Raw genomic sequence first — 27772 nt, 5'->3', positions numbered from 1 at the left:
AATGAAGGATAACAATCGTATTATCATCCAATAATGCAGAAAAGGCATTTGTTAAAATTTAACATCCTCTCATGATAAAATTTTTTTTAAAAAATTAGGTGTGGAAGGAATGCACCTCAATATAATAAATGCACCTCAATATAATAAAGGCAACCCCAAAACTAAAACCATACTCAGTGTTACAGAGTTAAAAGCCTTTTCTTTAAGATCAGGAATAAGACAGGGATGCCCACTCTTGCCACTTTTATTCAACATAGTGCTAGAAGGCCTAGCTATGTGATTAGCCAAGAAAATAAAAGACATCTAAATTGGAAAGGGAGAAGTAAAATTGTTTGTTTGCATATGACATGATCTTATGTAGAGGAAATCTTAAATATTCCATAAAAAACTGTTAGAACTAATAAATGAATTCAGTAGAATTTCAGGAAACATAATCAACATAAAAAAGTAGTTGCATGTCTATACACTAACAATGAACCATCTGAAGAGAAATTAAGAAACTTACTCATTAACAATAGCATCAAAAATAATAAAATGCCTATGAATACATTTATCCAATAGGTGAAAGGCCTGTAAATGGAAAACTATAAGACAGTGAATGAAATTGAAGGAAACACAAATAGTTAGAAAAATATCCTTGTTCTTGGTTTGGAAGAATTAGTTTTGTGAAAATGTCCATACTACCCAAAGTGATGTACAGATTCAGTGCAATCTCTATTAAAATTCCAATGGCACATTTTACAGGAATGGAAAAAAAAATCTTAAACTAGCCCTTTATCTGATACGTCATTTGCAAGTATCTTCTCCCATTCTGTAGGTTGTCTTTGAGTTTTGTTGACGGTATCTTTTGCTGTGCAAAAGCTTCTTATCTTGATGAAGTCCCAATAGTTCATTTTAGCTTTTGTTTCTTTTGCCTTAGTGGCTGTATCTTGCAAGAAGTTACTGTAGCCGAGTTCAAAAAAGGTGTTGCCTGTGTTCTCCTCTAGGACCATAAAGTTGAGGGTCCACTTCTGGATTCTCTATTCTGTTCCATTGATCTATGTGTCTGTTTTTGTGCCAGTACCACACTGTCTTGATGACCACAGCTTTGTAGTACAACCTGAAATCTGGCATTGTGATGCCCCCAGCTATGGTTTTCCTTTTTAAAATTCCCCTGGCTATTCGGGGTCTTTTCTGATTCCACACAAATCTTAAAATAATTTGTTCCAACAAATTAATATTACTTAATATTTAGTTGACCAGAGCTCCCTGTGCTTCCCCATTGAGAATGATATTTGCTGTGGGCTTTTCATAGATGGCTTTTAAGATGTTGAGGAATGTTCCCTCTATCCTTAAACTCTGAAGAGTTTTGATCAGGAATGGATGCTGTATTTTGTCAAATGCTTTCTCTGCATCTGTTGAAAGGATCATATGGTTCTTGGTTTTTTTTTTTTTTTTTCTGATATGATGAAACACATTGATTGTTTTATGAGTGTTGAACCAGCCTTGCATCCCGGGGATAAATCCTACTTGGTCATGGTGAATAATCTTCTTAAGATTGGATCCTATTGGCTAGTATCTTGTTGAGAATTTTTGCATCCATGTTCATGAGGGATATTGGTCTATAATTCTCCTTTTTGGTGGGGTCTTTGTCTGGTTTTGGAACTAAAGTGATGCTGGCCTCAGAGAACGAATTTGGAAGTACTCCATCTCTTTCTATCTTTCCAAACAGCTTTAGGAGAATAGGTATGGTTTCTTGTTTAAACGTTTGATAGAATTCCCCTGGGAAGCCATCTGGCCCTGGACTTTTGTGTCTTGGGAGGTTTTTGATGACTGCTTCAATTTCCTCCCTGGTTATTGGCCTGTTCAGGTTTTCTATTTCTTCCTGTTCCAGTTTTGGTAGTTTGTGGTTTTCCAGAAATGCGTCCATTTCTTCTAGATTGCCTAATTTATTGGCGTATAGCTGTTCATAATATGTTTTTTAAAATCGTTTGTATTTCCTTGGTGTTGGTAGTGATCTCTCCTTTCTCATTCATGATTTTATTAATTTGAGTCTTCTCTCTCTTCTTTTTAATAAGGCTGGCTAATGGTTTATCTATCTTGTTAATTCTTTCAGAGAACCAACTCCTGGTTTTGTTGATCTGTTCCACAGTTCTTCTGGTCTCGATTTCATTGAGTTCTGCTCGAATCTTTATTAACTCTCTTCTTCTGCTGGGTGTAGGATCTATTTGCTGTTTTTTCTCTAGCTCCTTTAGGTGTAAGGTTAGCTTTTGTATTTGAGTTCTTTCCAGTTTTTGGATGGATGCTTGTATTGCAATGTATTTCCCTCTCAGGACTGCTTTTGCTGCATCCCAAAGATTTTGAACAGTTGTATCTTCATTCTCATTAGTTTCCATGAATCTTTTTAATTCTTCCTTAATTTCCTGGTTGACCCTTTCATCTTTTAGCAGGATGGTCCTTAACCTCCATGTGTTTGAGGTCCTTCCAAACTTCTTGTTGTGATTTAGTTCTAATTTCAAGGCATTATGGTCTGAGAATACTCAGGGGACGATCCCAGTCTTTTGGTATCGGTTCAGACCTGATTTGTGACCCAGTATGTGGTCTATTCTGGAGAAAGTTCCATGTACACTTGAGAAGAATGTGTATTCAGTTGCGTTTGGATGTAAAGTTCTGTAGGTATCTGTGAAATCCATCTGGTTCAGTGTATCGTTTAAAGCTCTTGTTTCTTTGGAGATGTTGTGCTTAGAAGACCTATCGAGTATAGAAAGCGCTAGATTGAAGTCACCAAGTATAAGTGTATTATTATCTAAGTATGTCTTAACTTTGGTTATTAAGTGATATATTTGGCAGCTCCTACATTCGGGGCATATATATTGATGATTGTTAAGTCCTCTTGTTGGATAGATCCTTTAAGTATAATATAGTGTCCCTCTTCATCAATCACTACAGTCTTTGGGATAAATTTTAGTTTATCTGATATAAGGATGGCTACCCCAGCTTTCTTTTGAGGACCATTCGAATGGTAAATGGTTCTCCAACCTTTTATTTTCAGGCTGTAGGTGTCCTTATGTCTAAAATGCATCTCTTGTAGACAGCAAATAGATGGGTCCTGTTTTCTTATCCAGTCTGAAACCCTTCGCCTTTTGATGGGGTCATTAAGCTCATTCACGTTCAGAGTTACTATTAAAAGATATGAGTTTAGTGTCATCATGATACCTATTCAGTCCCTGTTTTTGTGGATTGTTCCATTGGACTTCTTCCTAAAGGGGAATTTTAAGAGTCCCCCTTAAAATTTCTTGCAGAGCTGATTTGGTGGTCACATATTCTCTCAGTTCCTGCCTGTCTTGGAAGCTCTTTATCTCTCCTTCTATTCTGAATGAGAGCCTTGCTGGATAAAGTATTCTTGGCTGTATGTTTTTATCATTTAGGACCCTGAATATATCCTGCCAGCCCTTTCTGGCCTGCCAGGTCTCTGTGGAGAGGTCTGCTGTTACCCTAATATTCCTCCCCATATAAGTTAGGGATTTCTTGTCTCTTGCTGCTTTAAGGATCTTCTCTTTATCTTTGGAATTTGCAAGTTTAACTATTAAATGTCGAGGTATTGAACAGTTTTTATTGATTTTAGCTGGGGATCTCTCTATTTTCTGGATCTGAATGCCTGTTTCCCTTCCCAGATTAGGAAAGTTTTCAGCTATGATTTGTTCAAATACATATTCTGGCCCTCTGGCCCTTTCGGCACCCTTGGGAACCCCAATTAAACATAGATTTTTCTTCCTCAGGCTGTCACTTATTTCCCTTAATCCATCCTCATGATCCTTTAATTGTTTGTCTCTTTTTTCCTCAGTTTCCCTCTTTGCCATCAACTTGTCTTCTCTGTCACTCACTCATTCTTCCACTTCGTTAACCCTCGTTGTTAGGTCCTCTAGTTTGGATTGCATCTCATTCAATTGATTTTTAATTTCTGCCTGATTAGATCTAAATTCTGCAGTCATGAAGTCTCTTGAGTCCTTTATGCTTTTTTCTAGAGCCACCAGTAGCTGTATAATAGTGCTTCTGAATTGGCTTTCTGACATTGAATTGTAATCCAAATTTTGTAACTCTGTGGGAGAGAGGACTGTTTCTGATTCTTTCTTTTGAGGTGAGGTTTTCCTTCTAGTCATTTTGCTCAGTGCAGAGTGGCCAAAAACAAGTCGTATTGGGAAAAGGAGAAAAAGAGAGGAGAGAAAGAAGGAAAGAAAAAGAAAAGAAAGAGAAAAAAAAATAAAGAGAAGAAAAGAAAAAAAAGGGGGAGGGATGAAAACAGAAATCAAAAAACAAAAAAATAAGGGGGAGTATCCTCTGATTCTGTATATTGTAAATCCCTCGACTTCCCCTGGAACTTTCCAGTGCTGCTTGGTCTAGATAATAATGATCAATAACTTGGTCTAGATAATAATTTGTTTTTCCCCTATCCGTCTAGCTGGTCTTCTGGGGGAGGGGCCTGCTGTGCTGATTTTCAGGTGTTAGCACTTGGGGGGCTGCTCGGCCCCCTGCCTGGTCCAGGGCTCAGGGAAAGATGTTTAAGCTGTGTTTAGATGTTTAAGGCCACTGTGAGGCTCAGTGGGGGCTGTTTACCCCGTGAGGCCCCAGGAGGAACAACCCCAGTGGTAGCGGCCAGCTCTGGAGCCCTGGAGTCAGCTCCCGCAGTAACTATGGAGCTCTCAGCCTGCAGGGGCCTGGATGCTCCGGGGGCGGGACCGCTGATCTGCTCAGCTTGGGGCAGGAGCGTCCTTGCTGTCCTGGGCCCTCCTGGCCTCTGCCTGTCTCCGTGGGAGGCCGGATCCTGGGCTGTGTCCCCGGCGCCCTGTGCTCCCAGGTCTGCGCTGTTGGATTTGCGCTCCCGGCCGGGCAGCCCCCTCCCCGCAGAGCCTCTGTCAGAGCCGCCCCCGAGCTGCTCCCAGGCCGTGGGGCGTGTGCTGCAGTCCTTTAGGGAGCTTGGCGCACTCTCCCCGGGGCGCAGGTGCTCTGTTAGTGTCCCAGGGAGCCTGAGGGCACCCCCGCCCTCCTGGGGTCCTGCTCTAACTCCCTGCGAGCCAGGAAGATTGGTGCAGCTCCTGCTTCTCCAGACGGAGCTTTCCTGCCCTGGGGACACTCGCCCCGGCCTCAGCCTGGGTCCTCGCGGGGCCCCTCCCCCTTGGATGCCTTTTGTTTCTTTATTTCTCTTTTCCCCGTCTTCCTACCTTGATAGAAGCGTGAACTCTTCTCACTGTAGCATTCCAGCTGTTCTCTCTTTAAATATCAGGCCAAATTCGTAGATTTTCAGGATGATTTGAAGGTTATCTAGGTAATTTGGTGGGGACAGGTGACTTGGGGAACCTACTTTTCTGCCATCTTGCCCCGCCCCCCGATGTTTTTGATTCTTGAAACCAATAACTTCTATATTTAACCTTCTTTCTCATGGGTTTTTGGTTTGCTTATCCAGAGATGCGTGTTTATTTTGGCACCACAAATGAGTTTGGGCCTGCTGTGGTCACTTTGATTCATTAGTGCTATCATTCTCAGCAAACTTTGAAATGACATTTCATACTTACTGGCTCCTTGGGCATTACCTCTTAGTCATTGCTTTAGAATTTTTATTTCTAAACTAGACTTTCTCTCAACTACTAGTTCCAATTATTGTTGGAGAATGACATGGAAATGTCTTTAAAAGCATCTTTGTTCATCAAGATATCCAAAAGGAATGCCAGTTGAATGGAAGGGGAAGTAGAAGAGGAATCCAAGAGAGCAATTGGTACAGTTGACACACTGAAAAGGCTTGTCCTAGGTCAGGTCTTTATGGGTGGCCCCTGGCTCAGGTTATGACTCCTGTGAGTGAGTCCTCTGAGTGAATCATAGGCTATAATCACCTATGGGATTCAGTGACTGTTTTATGCAACTGCCTTATAAGTTGAGTGAGTGCTCACTCACTCTACACTTAAGGTAGAGTATTCAGAGAGGAGGCAGAAAAGATTAAAAACAACAACAACAAAAGAAAACCTAGAAACTATTGATCTATTTCTGGAATATGACCTATTCTTCAACTGAAATTGAATTCTAGTTCCATTGTGTGTATGAATGCTCCTGTGGGGTGGGTGGGTGTAAGACTCAATCTTGGTTTGTGACAGCATTGACAATCTCCAAGGTTGTGGTAAAGTTCTTTAGAAAAAGAAAAATCTTGTATGTTTAAAAAAATTGCTTACTAAACTCCTGTCATGAAACTTTTTAAAGAGTAGACAAAAGTGCAGTTTTATCAGTTCCAACTTTGACTGTCCTCTCTTCTGAGATTTTGGAAATTATATTTGAAATGTAAATAGCAGGTGTAACTTTTATAATTTTTAAGGACTATTGGAAGAGTGGGAAATGATGCTGATTGTGAAATCAATTCTAAATCTTAAAAACATTGAAGAACTATATCAGATATCTATGAAAGTTATGAAGTGTTTACAGTAGCTATTTTGACATTAAGTTATGCATTATTTGTTACTATTGAAAGATACACTAAATTATTTTGAACTTTTGTTGTAAAATACAGGTTTTTAAAAAATTTTATTTAGTTTTTCCCATTAAAATTAGCAAGCAGGGGCAGCCCTGGTGGCCCAGGGGTTTTAGCGCTGCCTTCGGCCAGGGCCTGATCCTGGAGATCTAAGATCGAGTCCTGCGTCGTGCTCCCTGCACAGAGCCTGCTTCTTCCTCTCTCTCTCTCTCTCTCTCTCTCTCTCTCTCTCCCCTCTTTCTCTCTCATGAATAAATAAATAAAATCTTAAAAATAAATAAATAAGTAAAATTAGCAGGCAGGGCTACCCTTGGTACACAGCCATGTCTCTCCTGATGACAAATGTAATCTAAAGTGATCGATTTTTTGAGGATCAATTCTTTAATAAAGATGGTGAATGAGCCCCCTAAACCTCATGTAAAGCCTGTGGCCTACTCTCCTTGTGAAAAACTCACTTATAGTGATTTCTTAAATGACTACAAGGACTTTTTCTAAAAATTTGACTCAAGTTTAATTTCAGAAATGATTTTTCTGAACTTCTGATTGAGACACTATCAATAAAAAGCTAAACATTTAAAAGTATTTAAAATTAAAACTTAATATTCATGTTCAAAGGCTGTGAACTAAGCATTATGGGAGATAGAAGGATAAAGACATAGCACCTGGTTTTTAGGAGCTTGAGGTTTCTCTGTGACTGGGGATAAGGAGCATACGTGAAACAAATAGTGCATAAGCAATTAATGTTCAGTAAAGAAACTTTTGCATACTAGGAGACCTGGCATTTAATTTCTAGTGACTTCTTCAGAGAAATAAAATTCTTTTTATACATTTAAAGTTACTGTTTTATGCAACTGCCTTATAATTAAGGATTTTTAGATATGGCACTTTAGCAAACATAGGATACTTTCTGCAGTGTCTTCTGCTCAATTAATGAGGAAATTCATGTGTCCATTAATAGATATTGAAGAATGGTCTCCACATTAACTGATAACTTTGAAAACATTCCTTCAGAAGCCTGAGATATTTCAGCGTGGGTCAATGATGTCTTTTAGGCAACTTGGAAATTTTGGAGAATGTATAACAAAAATGGTACTAGAAGATCTGATTTGCTTTTTCCGCCATTCTAGTACTAACTGGAACCATTCTCTTCTTCCTGGAAAGGTCATCTATACAGTGACTTTTCCTTAAGATGACAACATGTTATTTAGTGATTTTTAAATTATTTCATCAAATATATCACCAAACTATTACCTTAAAATACCTTTGAACCCTAAACTTAGTCTTGCACAAAATAATTTCTTCAACAATCTATACTAAATTTAAAATTTAATTTCTTCATTAGAATAATTGGACAGGGGGTTCCTCCTTGGGAAGATTACTTATTGAAGCTAATACTGAGAGATATTGCTTGCATGCTTGAAAGATCTATGAAAAATCATCCTCACATTCATTGAAAGCTTAAATAAGAGGAATCCTAAATCTACAGTTCTACTTTCAACTTTAAGGAGATTGGAAAGAGGTTGATTATTATGAGTAATGTCACTCAGAATCTTATTTGATAACAGCAGCGGTAATTATAGAAAGTATGTTAATTTTCGCAAGCCTGCTGTGAAGAAGATATTGGTAAAATGTGATAAATTTTTCCAATGAATGAAGCTCTAAGCATATGAGCCATGATGAAGCCATGATGAAACTGTATATATACAGTTATAGTTTATAGTTTTTGGGCTGTGCTGCCATTAATGATGTATAGAGTGGCTCTGATTTGTTGATAGGATAACTATCTGAGAAAGAGAAGTTTTCCTTTTGATAGGAAATTATGAAATTTGCCTTGGGACAAAATGAGCAAACTGAATATTGCCCATTACTTTTTGCCAATTTAGTAATTATGTAAAAAATTGCAGAAGAATGAGGCAATCCTCTAGGAAGAGGAGCAGGAGAAAAAGCAGCTTTCTCCCCCGGCCCCATTTGGCCCCTGAAAATACTGCCTGCAGGAATGTATCTGTGAGGAGGAAGGGCAGGTCCTCTGCCCAGGTCTGCTAGGTGAATATCCTCTTTCCATCAGGTCAGTAAAATGCTTTCTGATCTCAAAACAACAGCAACAGCAACAATAACACACCTAGTACATCAGAATGGTAAAATTGTAGAAACCATAAACAAAGTTCTGTTCTTGATATTTCCAAATGATTGTCTCTCGTCTAACTAGCATGTAGCTTGCTTTTTCCAACGGAAGGATAAAGAATGTATGAATCCAAGAGCTTTGACTACTGTATGCCATTCACTTATGGATTATGAAAAACTTCTGTGGCTAAGTACTAAAGAACATGGTGTTTTTAAAGATTTATGCTGCCACCTGTACTTTGGGCTTTGGCTCTTTATTATATTTGTAAAATACTATCTAAGAAAACCAAGGCTGCTTATGTAAGTTAGTTATTTTATTCTGTTGAAACACCCACAAAGATTCCTTGACAAAAGCATTTTTTTATGATGAAACACAATGAATTGATTTGCAAAACCATATGAGCCAATATTGACTCTAAAAATAGGTTTTTAAAAATACGTAAAATGTAGCAGATCCTGAAGAGCAAAGCTTCTTATTGCACGACAAAAACATAACTGTTTTAGTTTAAAATAGTATTGTTACTAAAGAATTTTGGTTTGCTTATTTTTTTTAAATAGTTGGTATAAGTTTCTTTAGATATTTTGCCAGGCACTGAATCAGAAAATTCTGAAAGCCTCATAAAAGAACAAGGTTATAGGAGTTCAATAAATTATAAAATAACAAATAATTTAGATGTGAAAAAATAAATTCTACTTCTAATACTATTATTGCATTGATATTATTACATTACATACAATAAAACAAGGAATTTCAAGAAGGGCAGTGGGAAAGGCAACATATTTTAAAGATCTAGATTCAGAATACCTTGTTATTTTTGTTAGAAAGCAATTGAGTATGTGATTGTCTAGAGACTAAAAATGCTTTTGAAAGTGTATTGGCATAATGTGTTTGATTACAGATTATTTCTAAAGGTTTTAGCAAACTGACTTTCTCCTCTTTTAAAAATATCTAACTACTAGATAAATTATAAACCTACTTTTTCGAGAGAGTTAGCAAATTTGGAGGCACAACTACTTTAATGCTGTTCTTGAAATCAACATAGAAAGTCTGAGGTGTAGTCCTGCTGAGTCTGTTACTTCCTGAAAATTCTTGCTGCAGATTTTGTAATGACATCAAGTGTTCTATGGGTCTGGACTCCTGCTATTCCTGGATGCTATATTCATCAACCTCTCCAGTTGTTTGAATGATTCATATTCATTCTTTCTTCCCCTCTGTCTCTCTGTGTCACTGTCTCTTTATCTCTCTCTCTGTGCAAATAGCTCTTTGAGAGCAACTCTAATGCAGTACTACTTCCAGTAGATAATTTTTAAGTGATAGCTGAATTTTGTTTTATTCCTAGGTCCTCTTATAGCTTCAGTGTATCTCAAAGTCTTAGCCTTGGCCCAAGTCATGAACTCAAGGTCGTGAGAGTGAGCCCTGCATCTGGTTCCATGTTCAGCATGGAGTTTTCTGAAATTCCCGTCTCCTTCTCCCTCTGCCCCTCCCCTATGCTCTCTCTAAAATAAATAATTTTTTTTAAAAAAAATATTTATTTATTTATTTGACGGAGAGAGAACAGGCACAAGGAGGGGGAATGGGAGAGGGAGAAGCCGACTCTTCATCGAGCAGTGAGCCTGACATGGGGCTTGACCTGGGATCATGACCTGAGCTGAAGGCAGACACTTGACCAACTGAGCCACCCATCACCCCATAAAATAAATAAATCTTTAAAAGAAAATTGCTATTATGACCTGAAAATAATATGAAGATATTTAGAAAAAGATCTGTGTTTATTTAGAGATAATGTCCAAGAATCTGTTTGAATTTAGCATACCTTATCATGTATTCCATATGGAGAATCTGATCTTTAAAAGTAGAGTGCTTTAAAAAAAAATAAAATAAAATAAAATAAAATAAAAGTAGAGTGCTTTAGTTGTCATCCTTGGTCATCCTATTCCATGCCTTAGTTAAACATATACGTATGCTCAGCAAATCTACAGATGAAGCAAAGATAATAGCATTGGTAAATGTATTATAGTTACAGAAATGAGATCCAAAAAATATTCTAGCAGAATAAAAGCAATTGGCTGAAGTTAATGAGATAATGTTTGATAGGGATAAATACAAAGCTCTACATTGCTGTTTTTCCTAAGGAAAAAACACTATCTCAGGTGCAGATTGGTGAATAGAGATGGCTTAGCATATGTCTTAATAAGTGTGAAAAAAAGACTTAGGAATTGTGGTTAACAGTGGTTAACAGAATTCCATGGTTGCCAGAAAAAGCTGATGGGGCATTTAAAAGTATAGGAGGTCCTATCTTTTTAATCAATAGAGTGAGTAAACTGCCTCTGCTATCTCCTTTCCTTTTCTGACTTATCCAAAATAATTTCTCAAGTTTTGAAAGCATCTTTTATACTTATGTATTAACATTTTTCTGTTCTGCTTATTAAATATAAATCACTTTGTATTCATATTATGTCATCAGTTTTTACCAATGTTTATTTTGAAGGCCCTTAATTTTTAGCTACAGTTTGCAAATGATGTAGGTCCATTTTCATATGGGTGTATCATACAATTAGTACTGTTTCCCAAGTTTTTTGTCTTTCAACCAAGCCTTGTCTTCTGTGCAACAGGATTAGGGAAAATGAACAGTATGAAAAATTCTCCCCTCTTGCTCTCCTAGTGCCTCTGGATTTTAGGGTTGTGTAAATGCCTTATTCTACAAAATAGAAATAAAACGTGGTTTTACCAGTTGATTCCAAGGCTATATACTTGAGAAATAAAAATAATCTAGTGTCTAGTGAGCTAATTCCAGCAAATTTTAGCTACCGGAGAATTTCACTTGGTACCCAGAGCCAAATGGAGAAATATAAAACATTTAAGACAAAAAACTTTAAGCCGATTCTTAAACTAGGCATAAGAAACTTCTCTTTTAGGCTACTAGATCATCTCTACATAAAGCGTGCAGGCATGAATTTGCTCATTCATTTATTCATTTCTCTTTTTTTAAGATTTTATTTATTTTTTCATAAGAGACACACAGAGACAGGCAGTGACATAGACAGAGGGAGAAGCAGGCTCCGTGTGGGGAGCCTGATGTGGGACTTGATCCCAGGATCCTAGGATCAACAACCTGAGCTAAAGGCAGATGCTCAACCACTGAGCCAGCCACTCAGGCATCCCTATTCATTTATTTCTGCATTCAAAATATACTTAATATAAAACTTAGTTGAACTATAAGCACTGTAATAATCCCTATATCTTAATTTTCTAGTTTAAAAAATAAAAATGCTTCAGTACAAGATGTCTATTGGACCTGAGGCCTCTTTTAGCCTTTAACATGGCTGCTAGACTGACTGACTTCCTCCCTTTCTCCCTCCCTTTCTCCCTTCCTCCTCCCTCTCTTCCTTTTTTATTATGAAACCTGGTATGCATATAAATGAATGTATCTTAACAGAGTTAGCAATAATATCAACAACAATAATAATACAAAGATCCATGTAAATACCTTTCAGCTTCTAAAATAAATGTTCGATACTGGTTTCTCCCCAAATGCATCTTCTTGCTGCTTCCTATTCTCTTTTCTAAGAGAGATTTTTAAGAAAACCTTCGAATGTTTCTTTGCTGTTCTCCACAGTTTATTATATATGTATATCTTTGAACAATAACATTTTTAGTTTTGATTTTTGTAATTTATACTTATATTTTTTTCAATTTATTTTTTAAAGTTTTTTATATTTATCCTTATGGATGTATATAGATATATTCATTCATTCAATTTTGATGTTGCATACTATTCTACTGTACATATATACCATATTTTATCAATTTTGTAGTCATCGAACATTTATATTGCTTTCAGTCCTTCCTCCTACTTTTTTTTTTTTTTGGTCTATCAAGAACAGTGCTTCAGCACATTCTTAGACATATATCCTAGTGCATGTGTGCAAGAATTCCTCTAAGTAAAGGAATTGCTGGGTCACACACTAGACAGATTCTCCTTTTTATCTGTAGTGCCAGAGTGTTTCCTGAAGTGGCTCTACCAATTTGTATTCTCACCAGTGTTGTGAGAGTTCTAGCTCTCTGCCTCATCCACAGCCTTTGGTATTGTCTAATTCTTTAATTTTGATTTATATGGAGGATGTGAAATGGCATCTCATTGTGGTTTCAACTTTCATTTCCCTGCCTACTAATGAGATAAACTTTTTATTCTTATGTTAATTGATCATTTATGTTTCTACCACATGGTAAAATGACTATTTTGTTTTTTCTACTTGCCTTTCATGTTACTCATATTATTGATTTGTAGGATTTAATTATATATCATATATATAAATCCTTTGGTGGCTTAATGTGATTATCTTATGTCTGATTGTGGGTTGTATTTTAAAAATTGTCTTGATAGTGTCTTTGAGGAATCAAAGTTAATTTTATTAACTATTTAAAAACTTTAAGTTTTTATGATTTGTGCTTTTTGCATTTTTTAAAACAAATCCTTTCTTACCCCAAAATCATAGAAATATTTTTCTGTAGTTTCTTCTATGAGTTTTAAAATTTTGCCTTTCCTATTTAAGTTGTCTACTTGGATGTGATTTTTGTTATGGCAGGAGGTAGGAATTCATTCTAACTTTTTTTTTTATGATAGTCACAGAGAGAGAGAGAGAGAGGCAGAGACATAGGCAGAGGGAGAAGCAGGCTCCACGCACTGGGAGCCCGACGTGGGATTCGATCCTGGGTCTCCAGGATCGCGCCCTGGGCCAAAGGCAGGCGCCAAACCGCTGCGCCACCCAGGGATCCCTTTTTTTTTTTTTTTTTTTTTTTATGATAGTCACTCTAACTTTTTTTTTTAATATCAATCAGGAGTCAGCAAACTTTCTGTACAGGACAAAATAGTAAATATTTAAGGCTTTTCAGGTCATACAGTCCCTGTTGTAGCCCCAAAGCAGCCAAGGACAAAACTTGAATGAATGGGCATGGATGTGTTTTAATGAAATTTTTTACAAAAGCAGGAGGCTTTATTGGATTTGGTCTATGGACTGTAATGTGTTAGTCCCCGATAATGGGTAACTAATTGTCTCAGATAAATTTTTTTTTTTCCCACTGATGTTCAGTGTCTGCTCTGTTGTATAATATTTCCATATATGTGTGAGTCTGCTTCTGGGCTCTATATTTTTTTATTGTTTTAGTTGTTCATTACTGTTCTGTAATCCCACTTCCTAATTATTATAGCTTTATTATAAAGTTTGATATCTGGCAGGGCAAAAACTCCTTCCTGATCTTCTTTAGATGTGTCTTGGCTTTTTTTGGCTATCTCTTTCGACATGAATTTTAAAAATCAACTTGAGTTCTATAAAAACTCCATTTAGAATTTGATTCAATTGTATTACATCCATTTGGTGAGAACTAAGATTAGAATACTGTATTCCTATTCCTATTCATCTCTCCTTTTATTAGGGTCATCTTTAAAGTCTTACACTAAGGTTTATGATACTCTCTTAGATCTTGCATATCACTTTTTAGATTTATTCCTAGTTACCGTTACCTATCTTTGGTGTTACTATGGTAAATGATATCTAGAAGTTGCATTTTCTAACAACTGTTGATGTATAGAATTTCAGTCAGATTTTACATGCTGATTTACCAACTCAACCCTCTCAATAATTCTTACACTTTTCTTTGGGGTTTATTGTCTTTGTACAATTATAGTTTTCTTTCCACTCCTCATATTTTTTATTTTATTCTAGCCTTTAGTACAATATTGAATAGAGTAATGAGAATAGGAATCCTTTTATTTTCCTTGCTTTTTAAAGAATGATTCAACTTTTTCACTACTTTGCATGATATTTGTGGGATTTTTTTGTTTTGAAGATATACTTTATTAGGTCAAGGAATTTGCTTTCTGATAGAGTTTTAGGTTTGATTCTTTATCTTTTTTCCTTATGACTCTCTCACACAGAAGCTTATTTTTTCTTATCTTGTGGGGCCATCTCTCTCAGAATATTATCTGTAGATATCTTTTAAGCCTTGATCAAAGTGTGTTCTTTCAAGAGAATTGTGTTTGCTTTTGCTAGTGTGGTCACCATCATCTCAGGAGCTCTTCAAACTAACTTTTGGCCTAAGACTTTTTAGGCCACTCAGTTATTATGAATTCCTATGCAGGGTAGATTTTTTTCCCTTTTTTCCCAGAGAATCCAGAATTAAGGCTAACAATGACTTGTATTATTCTTTTGGTGGGATAGTTTTTGGGTTTCTCTTCTCCCCCCACTCTCATGTTCTGAGACTGTCATCCTTTGAAAGCATCAGGTTTACGAGACTTCTCTAGTCTGACCTATCACTCTAAAAGGGCCTTTGGCTTTGTCTTCTGTTTTTTATATGTAGCTGATTAGAACTCAGGGTCTGGGTTAGCCAGAATTGCCATATACTTCAAAGCAACTGCCAGTTCCCATGCTATTTATTTCTGAGGATTTGTGAATTCTTATTCTGGCCTTTGAGGAATTCTCTTAATTTCTTGTCAGATGGGCAATGCATTAGAAAAAATTTTAATATCTTTTATTTAACATTTTTAGGTGGGCTATACCAAGAGGATATTCTGTGAACATCAATTCTGCTGTACAAAAACCAGTATTTCCCCTTTGATTTTACTTATGATAATAGCCTCCTGTCCTGAGCTGTATCCTACCTGACCATGGCTAACCTTTGAATCAGTAGCTCTCAAACTTTGCTGCATATTGAAACCACCTGGGAAGCTTCTTAAAAATCCTGATGCTCAGGCCACACTCCAGATAAATTACATTAGAGTATCTGAGACATTAGTAATGGTTAAAGCTCCCACAGGATTCCACTGTAAAGTCAAGGTTAAGAACAACTCCTTAAAACCTGGCTGCCCATTTTGATTCATGTCTATTCCTATTCACCTGCCTTTCACTTTTCTCAGCCAGACATTTTATTTCTGAGGCCAGGTGACCACATTCACAGAAAACAGTTTTCCAGTGCTCTTGGTCCTCTTCAAACTAATATGCTTTTTGTGTAACTAAATCTACTCTACCTGTGGTCAACTGAATAAGAAAATGTTCAGCTTGTTTTATTTTTCTTTAACATTCTGGTTTTCTCTTTTATATCTTTCACAGTATGCTGATGCAATTTTGTTTTCCTCTGCTGAGAAATTTTTAGTGCAAAGTCTCTTAATTTGCTAATTAATTCTGATAGACTAGTTTCAGAATCTCAGCAAATCAGTGTGTGATATGCTTAGATTATGAATAGTTTAGCACAGAAAATGATGCAATTTCAATGGAATAAATTAGAGTCAATTAACATGGCAGAGTCAGTTATCTTTTTGAATAATGCAGATTTGTTCAGAAAAGCACTCTGTTTTATTTGTAAAGTGATCCATGCTTTTAACCACTATGACTGCCACCACTCTTTTCCCTTTGGAGGTAATAAAAAAGGAGAAAATAAATAACAAGAACAGCTAGGCCAGATGTAGCGAAACAGAAAGGTAGGATTGTCACCAGATTTTATTTTAGGTCAGAGTATGTTAATTAACCATAGCATGTTATTAAAACACTATGTTTTATAGCTTTAATGTAATGTTTAGAGGATCTGAAAATGTGACAGAATTATAAATTTATAATTATTTCTTCAGGGGAAGTAATCATGACATTTCCTGTAAGTAAAACAAGTTGTTTCACTTTCTGGAGCTTTCTTATGTATCTTTTAGGGCTTGGAACCAAGTAGAGTAAACAGAAATCTAACTACAATATTAGCAAATGATTAGTTTAACACATTAATTTTAGTGTCTACAAGATAGAAGATATCTCCCCGAGTGAACAGATGGCTTAACTAGGAATGGCAGATTCCTCATGATTTAATGGTGAGAGTTGTGGTCTAGAAAGCTTTAGAGAAAAATCACATTCTTTGAGCAAGTTGGTCTTTAGAAGCCTGCTATTGCTTTCCATAATAATGGACAATTATCATTATTCTCCTTAGGGGAACATTGTGTGGAATAACTAATTAATGATTGCAGTGCACTTTGGAAGGCTTTCTGAGTCACTATTCAGTATTTTACGTTCGAGTTTCAGGAGAAAAGGAGTATGGATAAAAGAAACCAGGAGAAAGCTCTTATTTCCAGATCTTGTGAAATTATTTTCCTGACATGTTGTTAATAGATATAGCTCCTTTTCAAAGATGCTGTTATAATTTTGTTTCATGTTTAAAGAACCTTTTTTACTGTTTTTCAAAAGTTCTGCTGCTGTGCAATGATCCTGTGTGCCTATAAATCGCTGTAAGTTCCAATACATGGCGTGATACATTTTATATAAATATTATCTGTTGGCTTTCTAAAAGAAAACAAACAAAATCCTTATAAAAAGAAAAGACCACCTGGTTGACTCAGTCAGTTAAGCCTCTGACTCTTGGTTTTGGCTCAGGTCATGATCTTAGGGTTTTGAGACAGAGCCCCATGTCTGGCTCTGTGCCCAGCACAGAGTCTGCTTGGAATTCTCTCTCTCCCTCTGCCCCTCCTCCTGCATGTGTGCACAACATACACACACTCATTCTCTCAAATAAAATAAATAAATAAAATCTTTAAATGTTGTCTGTTGGTTAATATTATCTTTGGGTATTTGGAGACCTGAATTTTCACCTTATTGAACATATTTCTGGTTTATTTTCAAGAAAGCCATCCCTAATTGTCACATATCAGGTGTTTTTGACTATACTTGTTATTTCCCAAACCAGTTATGTGGTAATTAGTTTTCAAAAGTCCTTCCCTTCCAATGAATCATACTGTCCAGTATTTATACCCTGTATAGTTTTTTACACATTCAATCTGGGCTGGCTCTTTGTAACCAGACTGATAATGTACATATTTTAAATCCAGGTTGTAAGAAGCCTTGCAGCTTCTAATTTCTTGGGACGCTTACTCTGGGGGAAACCAGCACCATGTGAGAAGTCCAGCTCATCCTGAGACTTGCATTCTGCAGGGCCGCTCAAGGGAGGCATTTGAAGGAATCATTTGGGAAGATAGATATGTGTGTGTATGTATATATATATTTGGCCAGTTCACAGCTGTTGGAGCTATCCCAGATGAAATACCAGATATGTGAGTATGGAAGCATCTAGGGTGTTTAGACCAGTGAAGCCCTCACATGACTCCAGGCCCAACTGTTAATCTGGTTGCCAACTATATAAAAGAACCTACATAAGAGCCACCTAAGGGATCCCAATCCACACGCAGAACTATGAGTGGGAACAAAATATTCTTGTTTGAAGCCCCTAAGCTTTGGGGTGTTTGTTACTAGCAGAGAAAACCAGGACTATGAAGGGACTAAGGGACTATGAAGAGTTTGACATGGGTTGCTACACTAGTATCACAGTGGGGTTTTTTTCTTGTTTTTTTCATTTTGATTACTTTTGCCAATAGTATTAGGCAGATCCTTCATATGCCAAGATAATGTTCTTGAAATTTGTCACAGTTATATCTAAAAGACTACCTTTTCTAATCTGTAGTGCTATCTATGGGGTTTATGCTTGCTTGAAAGTAGAATTGACCCTGTGACCTATTTTTAATATTCCAAGAAGCCTACCCAAGATAGTATATTTACCCAAGATAAGAGTTTTAAGACAATACATTGTTTTTGTCTGTGTTTATCAATCTTTCAGTGTATCTCATTTAAATGAATTATACTTAAATGCAGTGTTTGTGGTGGTGGTGTTTGTTCTTCTAGATAGAATGTCTTAAAATATGGGATTCTTTTGAGGAGACTAAAAAGGTTTTGTTTTGTTTTGATACATATTAAGCTTTGTTAATGTTTCCTAATATCTAGTTCGTTTCTTCTAAGCCTATAGAAGACTGTATCTTCCAACCTCTCTACAGTTGAGCTGTGTATTGGCCTGGTCAATAGAAAATGGGCTGTGAACAGAAATGATGTGTGCTATTTCTGAGCTGAAGCATTTATTGCTGGCATAAAATATATCATGCTCTCTCTTCTCCTGCTATAGTCAACAAGAACATGTGTTCCAAACAGTGCATTTTCAAAGTAGAGAAATGTCTAATATCTTGGATCCCTAAGTGGCCATGTAGGGCAGTCTTTAACAGACTTGAATTGGGCATGTAATATGGATGAGAAATAAATTTGTTGTGTAAATCCACTGGAATTTCAGGATTAAATTTAAAATGTAAATTAATTTTTTAAATGGGTTATTATAAGCTAACCTATCTTAATACAATAAGTTAGAATATTATTCTCTCTTAAAATAATGACTTACAGCAAGAATTGGGAGAGATGATGTGCTTCATGATCTATAAGCACTGAGCTCTGATTAGTTAATTGTGGAAAGCTCATAGTAAGGAGTGAAAGAATGAAAGACCTTTCAACTGATTATAAAGGAGAAGACAACAGGTAGGAAAACTAAGATTCTACAGACAGGCTGATCCTAGATAGAATTTTTTGAAAGAAGAACTAGAATAGTGGGGGCCTCTGAAAACAAAATTTTCATTTTGGTTTTGTTTAGAACTATTCCTGATTCCTGCCCCCACAACAATCCAGTCCTTATGTTGCTACCAGAGTGATATTTTCAAAATGATAATCTGCTTAAAACATATATTGGCTCTACGTTATTATTTGAATAAAAATTAATATTCTTAGATTGGTGTGATTTACCACACTCTTCATTTTTTTTTTTTTTCTGTTGCAGCCATACTGGGTTTTTAAGGGCACATTCTTTCTGATATCTGATATCTTTTCTTCACTTCCCATCCTTCCAGCCTCCTACTCTTTTCCTAGGTAATCCTACTCAGCCTTCAGATCTCAGCTCAGTCTTCACATTCAGGAACTTTGCTCTGATCATTAAGGACTTTTGTTAAGGACATTTATAGATCACTGCATGATGGTAGAAGCTTGTTTATGTTTCCTCAGCATTTTATGCCCAGTGTCCAGGAAATAATCAATGTGTCATAGAAGGTAAAATGAATGCCTTTGTAGGCCTTTGCTATGAAGGAACAAAAAGTCCAAATGGATCTGAAGAGCAGGAGAGAAGAATTGATTTGTAGTATATTATTGGCCATATCATAGATCACTGGATTTTTTTTAAAGATTTTATTTATTTATTTGAGAGAGCATGAATAAGAGTGAGGGTGGGGCAGAGGGAGAGGGAGGTGGACAAGCAGATTCCCTGTTGAGCAGGATCCTGGATCATGACCTGAGCCAAAGGCAGCCATTTAACCAACTGTGTCACCCAGGCACCCTTTGGATCACTGGATTTTAATGCAATTAAACAAAGTAGGATCCACTATTACACACAAATACAATGTAATTTCAATTGTCTATTTATGTGTAAAGCATCCTGAAAAACTTGTTTCTTTTTCTTGTTATGGAGATAAAACACAAGCTTAGCACATAGACTGGCAAATAAACTCTATAAATAGAAGCTGCCTTCAATAAATATGTGTTGAATGACAGAATGAGAATGTTTTCTAAAATGCTGTGAGCAATTCATAACCTAATAAATACTTTTTAAAAAAGATTTATTTATTTATTTATTCGTGATAGACACACACACAGAGAGAGAGAGAGAGAGAGAGACAGAGAGAGAGAGAGGCAGAGACACAGGCAGAGGGAGAAGCAGGCTTCATGCCGGGAACCGACGCGGGACTCGATCCTGGGACTCCAGGATCGCATCCTGGACCAAAGGCAGGCGCTAAACTGCTGAACTACCCAGGGATCCCCTAATAAATACTTTTTTCATGATGAGTGTGAGAATGATTCTAGAAAGAATCACATAGAGAATTCCTTTTTGTCCCTGATAATGGAAGTAAAGATTTTAATCTGGCATCTACTTCAAAGTGTTTAATTTGCATTCAGTGATGATCTTATCTTAATTGTGACACTAGACTAATTAATTTATTTGGATTAAACTGTAATTAGCAGTACCTTTCATTTGGCCATTTAAGAAAATATGCTTAAGGGAGATAGTGCTTCCCTTCTGTTTCATCTTTCTAACCTCTAGTCCTCCTTAAATCTCAGTCAAATGTGAATTAAGCCTCTTTTCTATAGCATTGTAGTATGAAAGCAAAGGTGATTAAAATGAAATAATCGGTGTTTAAAAAGCATCATATATAAAAGATATTTATAATGTTTATGAAGATTTGTATGTTATCACTGTCATGGGATTGTTTTGGAATAGTATGTAAGAAAGAAGTTCATAACTTCACCATAATTTCACTGCTACAAATGTCTTTTAATTTGACAAGCTTTTCTTGATGAAACTATTCTTCATTTGAGATTTGTGGTTGAACCTCATGTTGTTCTAAATAAGAGTAATGTTATTTTTACATATTTAATGATAGAGCCCAAATTTGTGGTTATAGTTTATGAAAATAGGTAAGTAGGGAATTATTCCTTTTGTGTGTGTCCTCCCCTAAATCTAGCTTTGCACATAGAAAGTGCTATCTAAATATTATTTGAATTAACTGAATTGCAGAATACCCAAATAGGGAGAGGTTTTACAAAAGTTAGTTTTTCTTAACTTAGCCTCATTTATTATCATGTCATCCACTACAATTAGAAATATTTACTAGAATAATTTAAAATTGTACAAACTAGAATTGTGGGGAGTACTGACCCATCCTTATGCTACCGAAGCATAAGTATGTTTTTGTAAACGTATTTTCAAATGGACTAAATGCAGAAAGTGTCCTTTATAAAAAAAATGTAACCTGAATATACATTTCTGTATTACACATCAGAACTTTCTGAATACTTTATATATGAGATTAAGTGAATACTTAATCAAGTGAGATAAAAGAATACTCTTTATCTTATGAATAGGATAAAGAAAAAATTGTTCAACCTGAAAAGAATGTTTACTTGAATGTAATTCTCAGAAGGGAATACTTAATCTATGACCAAAGGTTCTTAACTCAGGATCTATATATGAGGTTGCATGGATAAGCTTTAGAATATATGTGAAATTGTTTGCAATTTTATATAACATATTAGATATGTGTGCATTTTTCAAAGGAGAGTCTTCGTGGATTAAATCAGATTCATAAATGAGATCTGTAATCCTAAGAGCTTACAAATTTATATTTGTTAAGATTCATTGAATTATATACTTAAAGTTGGTGATTTTTTTGTGTATAAATTGTACCTCAGTTAAGCTAACCACCCAAAAGCTATGAATCAGTATTCCCAATGAAAGACATTAAAAATCTGCTAGTAGCAGACAGCATGACATCTGGAAGTATGTTCTAGGTAGAACCTTTTCCTTCAGTTCTGCCCTTTCTTCTAGAAGGCCACCAACATAATTTCTATTTTTACATGCAGACTTCTATAGTTCACATTGGAAATGGAGGCAGAACCTAGGGTAGGATATAGAAGAATAAAGTTAGTCATGAGGTAACCATGTTGCCAACCTTTGCCTTGACAATGAAGATCAAATAAGGTCAATAAAATGTCATTGGTATTCAGTAAATTATTTTCAAGTAAACTGAAACTTTATAAAAATCTGTGAGCTGTGGTAGGAAATTCCTGAGTAATTTAAGTTGATATGTCCTTTTGTTACTTAGTTTCTGATGATCTGTAAGGTGAGAGCCAAGAAACCTGGACTTTGGTCTTTTGCCAATAATTTGCTTAAAAAATTACTTGTGATTTTAAGCACATTAAAATTTTTTCTTGTCTCATTTTCTTCACCTATAAAATGGAGATTATGTAACTTTCACTGTATACCTTAAGATCTCAATATTTGGACATAGGATCTGGCACATCATTGACATTTCATTTTTTTTAAACAAATCAATGAATGTCTTATGATATTTAACATTAGTTAATTAATTAGAAGATTCATTTTATTCTGAATAGAACAGATGGCTCATGTAGGAAAATAGAGGAATTTGAAGTGGATTCTAGACATTTTAGATTTTAAACATATGTTCATCAAGGTGTAAAAAGATAGGTACACTCCATTGTAGCCTCTGAAAAGTTAATTAATTTGCACATTGTTACACAGAGTAAAAAGATAAGATTGCTATTTAAAACTATATGAAAAGACTATATGAACAAAGTGAAAAGACAACCTATGGAATGGGAAAAATATTTGCAAATCATATATCTCATAAGGGGTTAATATCCAAAATATATAAAGAACTCATACAACTCAATAGCAAAAAAATAATCAAAATTGAAAATGGGCAAAGGACTTGAATAGGCACTTTTCAAAAGAAGACATTATGAATGGCCAACAGGTACATGAGAAGATGATTAATAACATTAAGCCTTAATCATCTGGGTAATACAGTTGAAACCATAGTGAGATATCCCTTCATACTTATTAGAATGGCCATCATCAAAGGACAAGAGATAACAGGTGTTAGCAAAGATGTGAAGAAAAGGGAGCCATTGTGCCCTGTTAGTAGGATTGTAAATTAGTACAGCCAGTATGAAAAACTATATGGAAGGTCTCCAGAAAATTAAAAATATAATTACTGTATGATCTAGCAATTCTGCTTCTGGGAATATATCTGAAGGAAATGAAACACTGTCAAAGAGATATCTGTACCCCCAAGTTCATAACATTATTTATAATAGCCAAGAAATGGAAACAACCTAATCTCCATCAACAGATGAATGGATAAAGAAAATACAGTATAGATACACAATGGAATATTTTTCAGTCATAAAAAATGAGGAAATTCTTTGCAACATGGTTGGACCTACAGGACATTGTGCTAAGTGAAATAAGTTAGAGAAAGACAAATACCAGATGATTTTTATTTATATGTATAATTTAAACAAACAAAAACAATCCCCAGACTCATAGGAGAAGAGATCAGATTTATGTTATCGTGGGGGTGGGGGGGAGGACTTGGAGTAAGATGGTAAAAGGTACAAATTTCCAGGTATAAGATAAATAAGCACTAGACATGTAATGTACAAAATAATGACTATAAATAACACTTCCATATAATATATAGGGAAACTGTTAAGAGAGTATACCACAAAGATATCATAAGGAGATCACAAGGAGATTTCTTATCACAAGGAGAAATTATTTTTTTCTTTTGTGTGTGTGTATATGAGATAATAGATGTTAACTAAATTTATTGCAGTCATCATTTCATGATAATATGTAAGTCAGATCATTATGCTATACACCTTAAACAGGGATGTATGTTAATGATATCTTAATAAAACTGGAAAAAAACCTCAAAATCCTATGAGCCTTCCAAAGAAAGTGGTTTTGCCAGAAGAACTCTATTGGTTCTTTGTGTTTCTGAAGAATAAATGGTCTTCTGTTGTGTCTACACACCTTGATTTTTTTCCTATTTGTAGGAGGAGACTTGGAGCTAAGTTTGGAAGTACAATTGGTACAGTTGAATTTTTCTATAAAATAGAAAGTGGAAGGCATACTTAGTACATAGGGGTGGGGGAAAGACAAGAAAGGCTAGGCAATAAGCCAGAAGTTTGTGTGGACAAACCATTTACTTTTGGATGTACCATAGCCACCTCAGACCCAACACATCCCAAATTGACTTCAAAATGTCACTCTGTTCTAGTCTAGTCCTCTTGCATGCTTTCTGTGCAAAGGAATGATTCCACTATCTGTCAGCTTGGACAAGCCGGAAAGCTACAAATCTCTCCCTCTTCCTCATCAGCTTGTCCGTCCTGTTGATTTTATCTAATAAATATTTTTATCTACTTTTCTTAATATCTACTCAGCAGCACCTCTATTCAAATTACCCCAAGCTCAAATTTTCTAATGGATTTCTTTATATGCATTGCTGTTCCCTCTGCTCTGTTCTTTTCCCAGCACTTAAGAGAGTTAGGAGGTTGATATACCATTCCTCTGCTTAGTTTTTGATGCCATCACTACTGTTAGGATGAAGTTCAAAATCCTCATCATGATGTATGAAGTTCCTCCATGATCTGGCCCTGTCCACTGCTGTGTGTTAATCTCATTGCTCTTACTCTTGCCCTACCGAGAGTGACTCGGTTTTCTTTTAGCTCCTCCAGTGTTCCACACTCATTCACACCACAGGAGACTTATATGCCCAGTTAACTCTTCTTGGATGTCTTTCTCCTGTTTCTTATCTAGTTAGTACACTTTCTCCTTCAGTAATCTGTTCAAGCCAACATTTCTTTCCAGAAGTTTCTGACTTCATATTAGGTTTGATTTTCCTGTTATTTGCTCTCATGGCAAATGTTTCTTCATAGTATTATGATAATTTTAAACTACATATTTATGTGATGATTTTACTTGTGTCTGTTTTTTCCATTAAACTCCCAGCCATATGTGTCTGTTCTGCCCCTAATTTTATCTTCAGTTTTTAGCACAATGCTTAGCATAATAGCCACTCAAATATTGAATGAAAGAAATATCATAGGAAGGTATCTTATTTACATACAGTCCAATTTTCAGAGAGTTGTCTGTTTTAAGTGGTGTTCCTTGGAGTGTGATGTTCCATTCACCCTGACCACACATTTGTCATATGGCAGGTAAAGTTAAGAGGTTTATTATGTGGCTATAGAAACTAAGGACTTTTGAATGCTGCCTATACAAGGTTCTACTCCAGAATATTTAAGTTAGAATCAGGATATCACATTATCATGATACATTTCTCCTGGGCAAAAATACCCAGTAGTGCACTACCTCAGTTTGTTCTGTGGTGATAACAAATACCTTTTAAGTCACCTTAAGCAAACCAGCTTGCATACTTCTTGCCATAAGAAAGCTCACAGGGCAGCTGTCTGAACCAGCTAGTGAACGCACCTATAGATTAGAGGGCAAAGAATCATTTCTGAACTACAGGATAATATAATAACTTAGTCCAATAGTATTAATGTAATTTAGCACTGTTCCAATCAGCTAAAATCACTTAAGGTTGAGTTTTCTAAATTCGTGTTAAACTTCTGAAGTATTTTTTTAAAGATTTTATTTATTTATTAGAGAGAGAGAGAGAGAGAGAGAGATAGGCAACACTGGCAGAGGGAGAAGCAGGCTCCACGCAGGGTGCTGACGTGGGACTCGATCCTGGGTCTCCAGGATCACGCCCTGGGCTGAAGGCGGTGCTAAACCTCTAAGCCACTGGGGCGCCCTGAAGTATCGTTTTTAGTAATGTTTGCTTATTTGCCGTTTTGATTCTCTATCACATTTTCTTAACTGAGGAGATTTTTGATTTGGTGCATATTTGAATAATAGAGATGGTATAGTGTCTCACTGCTTTAGCAAAAGATTTATTTCGTATTTCCTCTTCTTTGTTTTTATTTTCTTTGCCCATTTCTCTTGAGCCTTCATCCTGTCTTAAGATCCCCATCTCCCATTTATATGCTTTTATGGTTAAGTCAATCCATAAATATAGACAAAAAGATGTACAAATGTCAGCTTTCTATTTTGAGTGGAAATTACCTTCCCAGAATGTTTATAAAAATGGATTACTTCTCTCAGGAGATTCATTCATCAAGACAGAAGTTGGTCCTCCTGTACAAAATGGAATGGAAATAGAAACAGTCAAAATATAGTAGGATAAACACAGCAATCAGAGATTGAATGGGGAGGGGAAGCCTAATTTGGAGGAAAAATGTTGGCTGCTTTGTGAGGCAAAGAAATAGAGCAGCAAATGTTCCTTCAAATTGCAGCATGAGAGTAGAGTTATCCAGGGATGTAGTAGACTTTAAAAATTTTATCCAGAACTGCTTTGAATAAGGACTGAGCTCCTAGAATTATATATAAGATCCGTGCCTATGTCAGCATTATAATTTCATGGGGTTTGAGGACATAGGAGCTGGCAAACTCCTTAAGATGGAAAGGCTGTATATTACCCAAGGTCACACAATATGTCGTAACTGGGACTAGAATTCAGATATCCTGATTCCCGAGTTATTTTTTTATGTCACTATTTATAAGCACTGTAGTTGTTTTCTGGTTCCTTGGAGGCGCACCTCCTGTGTCACCTATATACTTCTCTTTGCTTTCTAGTTTGCTTCATGGGATGTGATCATCAGACCATTTTAGTCACACCTCCAGCCCTGGCAACCTCATTGTCAGTGGCAATGTTTCTTAACTTAAAGGAGAATGAAAGTGGACTATGCAGTGTACCTACAGTATCCTCATTCTTAAACAGAGAGAAGTAGTGTGTTTGATAAATGGGCTACAGTTGAAAAATCTATCCTAAAAACATTCAAGGACTTTCTTAAGGAAATTGATATCTTAGCTATTTTTACATATATAACATGAAGTAATGATTTTTGGGTTTTATTTTCCCATTATGTGTAGAAAATAACATTTCCCTTACTTTAAACATAGTTTGGGGATAAGAAAAATGAGATAATTCATACTTAACTACTACAATTTAAGTACTTCAAGAAGTCTGGGTAAGTAGGTCTACTATGGACTTGAACTTACTAGGGAGAAAGCATTTATTTGCTTTCCAGTCCACTATACCTCCTCTGTACCTTCTTTGTGCATTGAAGAAAATGATTTTTGGGCAATGTGATTTTTCTGTTTTATGTGGTTTAGAAAGAGAATCAAGTTGGTAGTGCTCCACTTCCTTTGTGATTGTTCATTTAAACTTGAGATGTTTTTTTTCTCCTACTAGCCATTATTCTGCTATTGAAGTCAACATTTGTATTAAAGTTATTTACAGGGGATCCCTGGGTGGCTCAGCGGTTTAGCGCCTGCCTTTGGCCCAGGGCGCGATCCTGGAGTCCCTGGATCGAGTCCCACATCGGGCTCCCAGGCATGGAGCCTGCTTCTCCCTCCTCCTGTATCTCTGCCTCTCTCTCTCTCTCTGTCTATCATGAATAAATAAATAAATAAATCTTAAAAAAAAAGTTATTTACATAACACCTAAGATCATTTTGATTTCATTGTTCAACTCTTTCTAAACCTTTTTTCTTTAGGAGATACTCATTTCCCCATATATCCAGAAAACATACACATGATCAACCAAGTCCTTTGTAACATGTGAATAATAAAATAGCTTTCTTCTAAAGTAAATTATTCACTGTGTCTCCAAATAGTAGTGAAATAAAGAGGGCATAAAAACTTTATTGAAGAGATAATTTTATGTAAAGATTAACTTATATGCATACTCCAATCAATTTGTATTAGTTAGCAACATAGGTGATTGTGTCTGATATGTAAAACAGCTTCTCAGTCTTCACTATGTAAAGACTATCATAAGG

General features: G+C 35.9%; 1 protein-coding gene and 1 long non-coding RNA gene across 2 annotated transcripts in view; one reads left to right on the top strand and one right to left on the bottom strand.

The window, feature by feature from the left end:
- The window catches only part of GPR158 (G protein-coupled receptor 158), a 410036-nt gene that overhangs the window by 65664 nt on the left and 316600 nt on the right, over window positions 1-27772 (top strand). The window lies entirely within an intron of this gene.
- The window catches only part of LOC111091242, a 73159-nt gene continuing 66876 nt past the window's right edge, over window positions 21490-27772 (bottom strand). Inside the window, exons 2-4 of the long non-coding RNA XR_005355168.1 lie at window positions 25995-26066; window positions 25269-25358; window positions 21490-21951 (exon numbers count right to left, since the gene is read on the bottom strand). This is a non-coding gene — a long non-coding RNA (uncharacterized LOC111091242). The remainder of the gene's footprint in view (window positions 21952-25268; window positions 25359-25994; window positions 26067-27772) is intronic.

Source organism: Canis lupus, chromosome 2, assembly GCF_011100685.1.
Source record: "Canis lupus familiaris isolate Mischka breed German Shepherd chromosome 2, alternate assembly UU_Cfam_GSD_1.0, whole genome shotgun sequence".
Classification (NCBI taxonomy): domain Eukaryota; kingdom Metazoa; phylum Chordata; class Mammalia; order Carnivora; family Canidae; genus Canis; species Canis lupus.
This window is presented reverse-complemented; position numbering and strand designations above follow the sequence as displayed.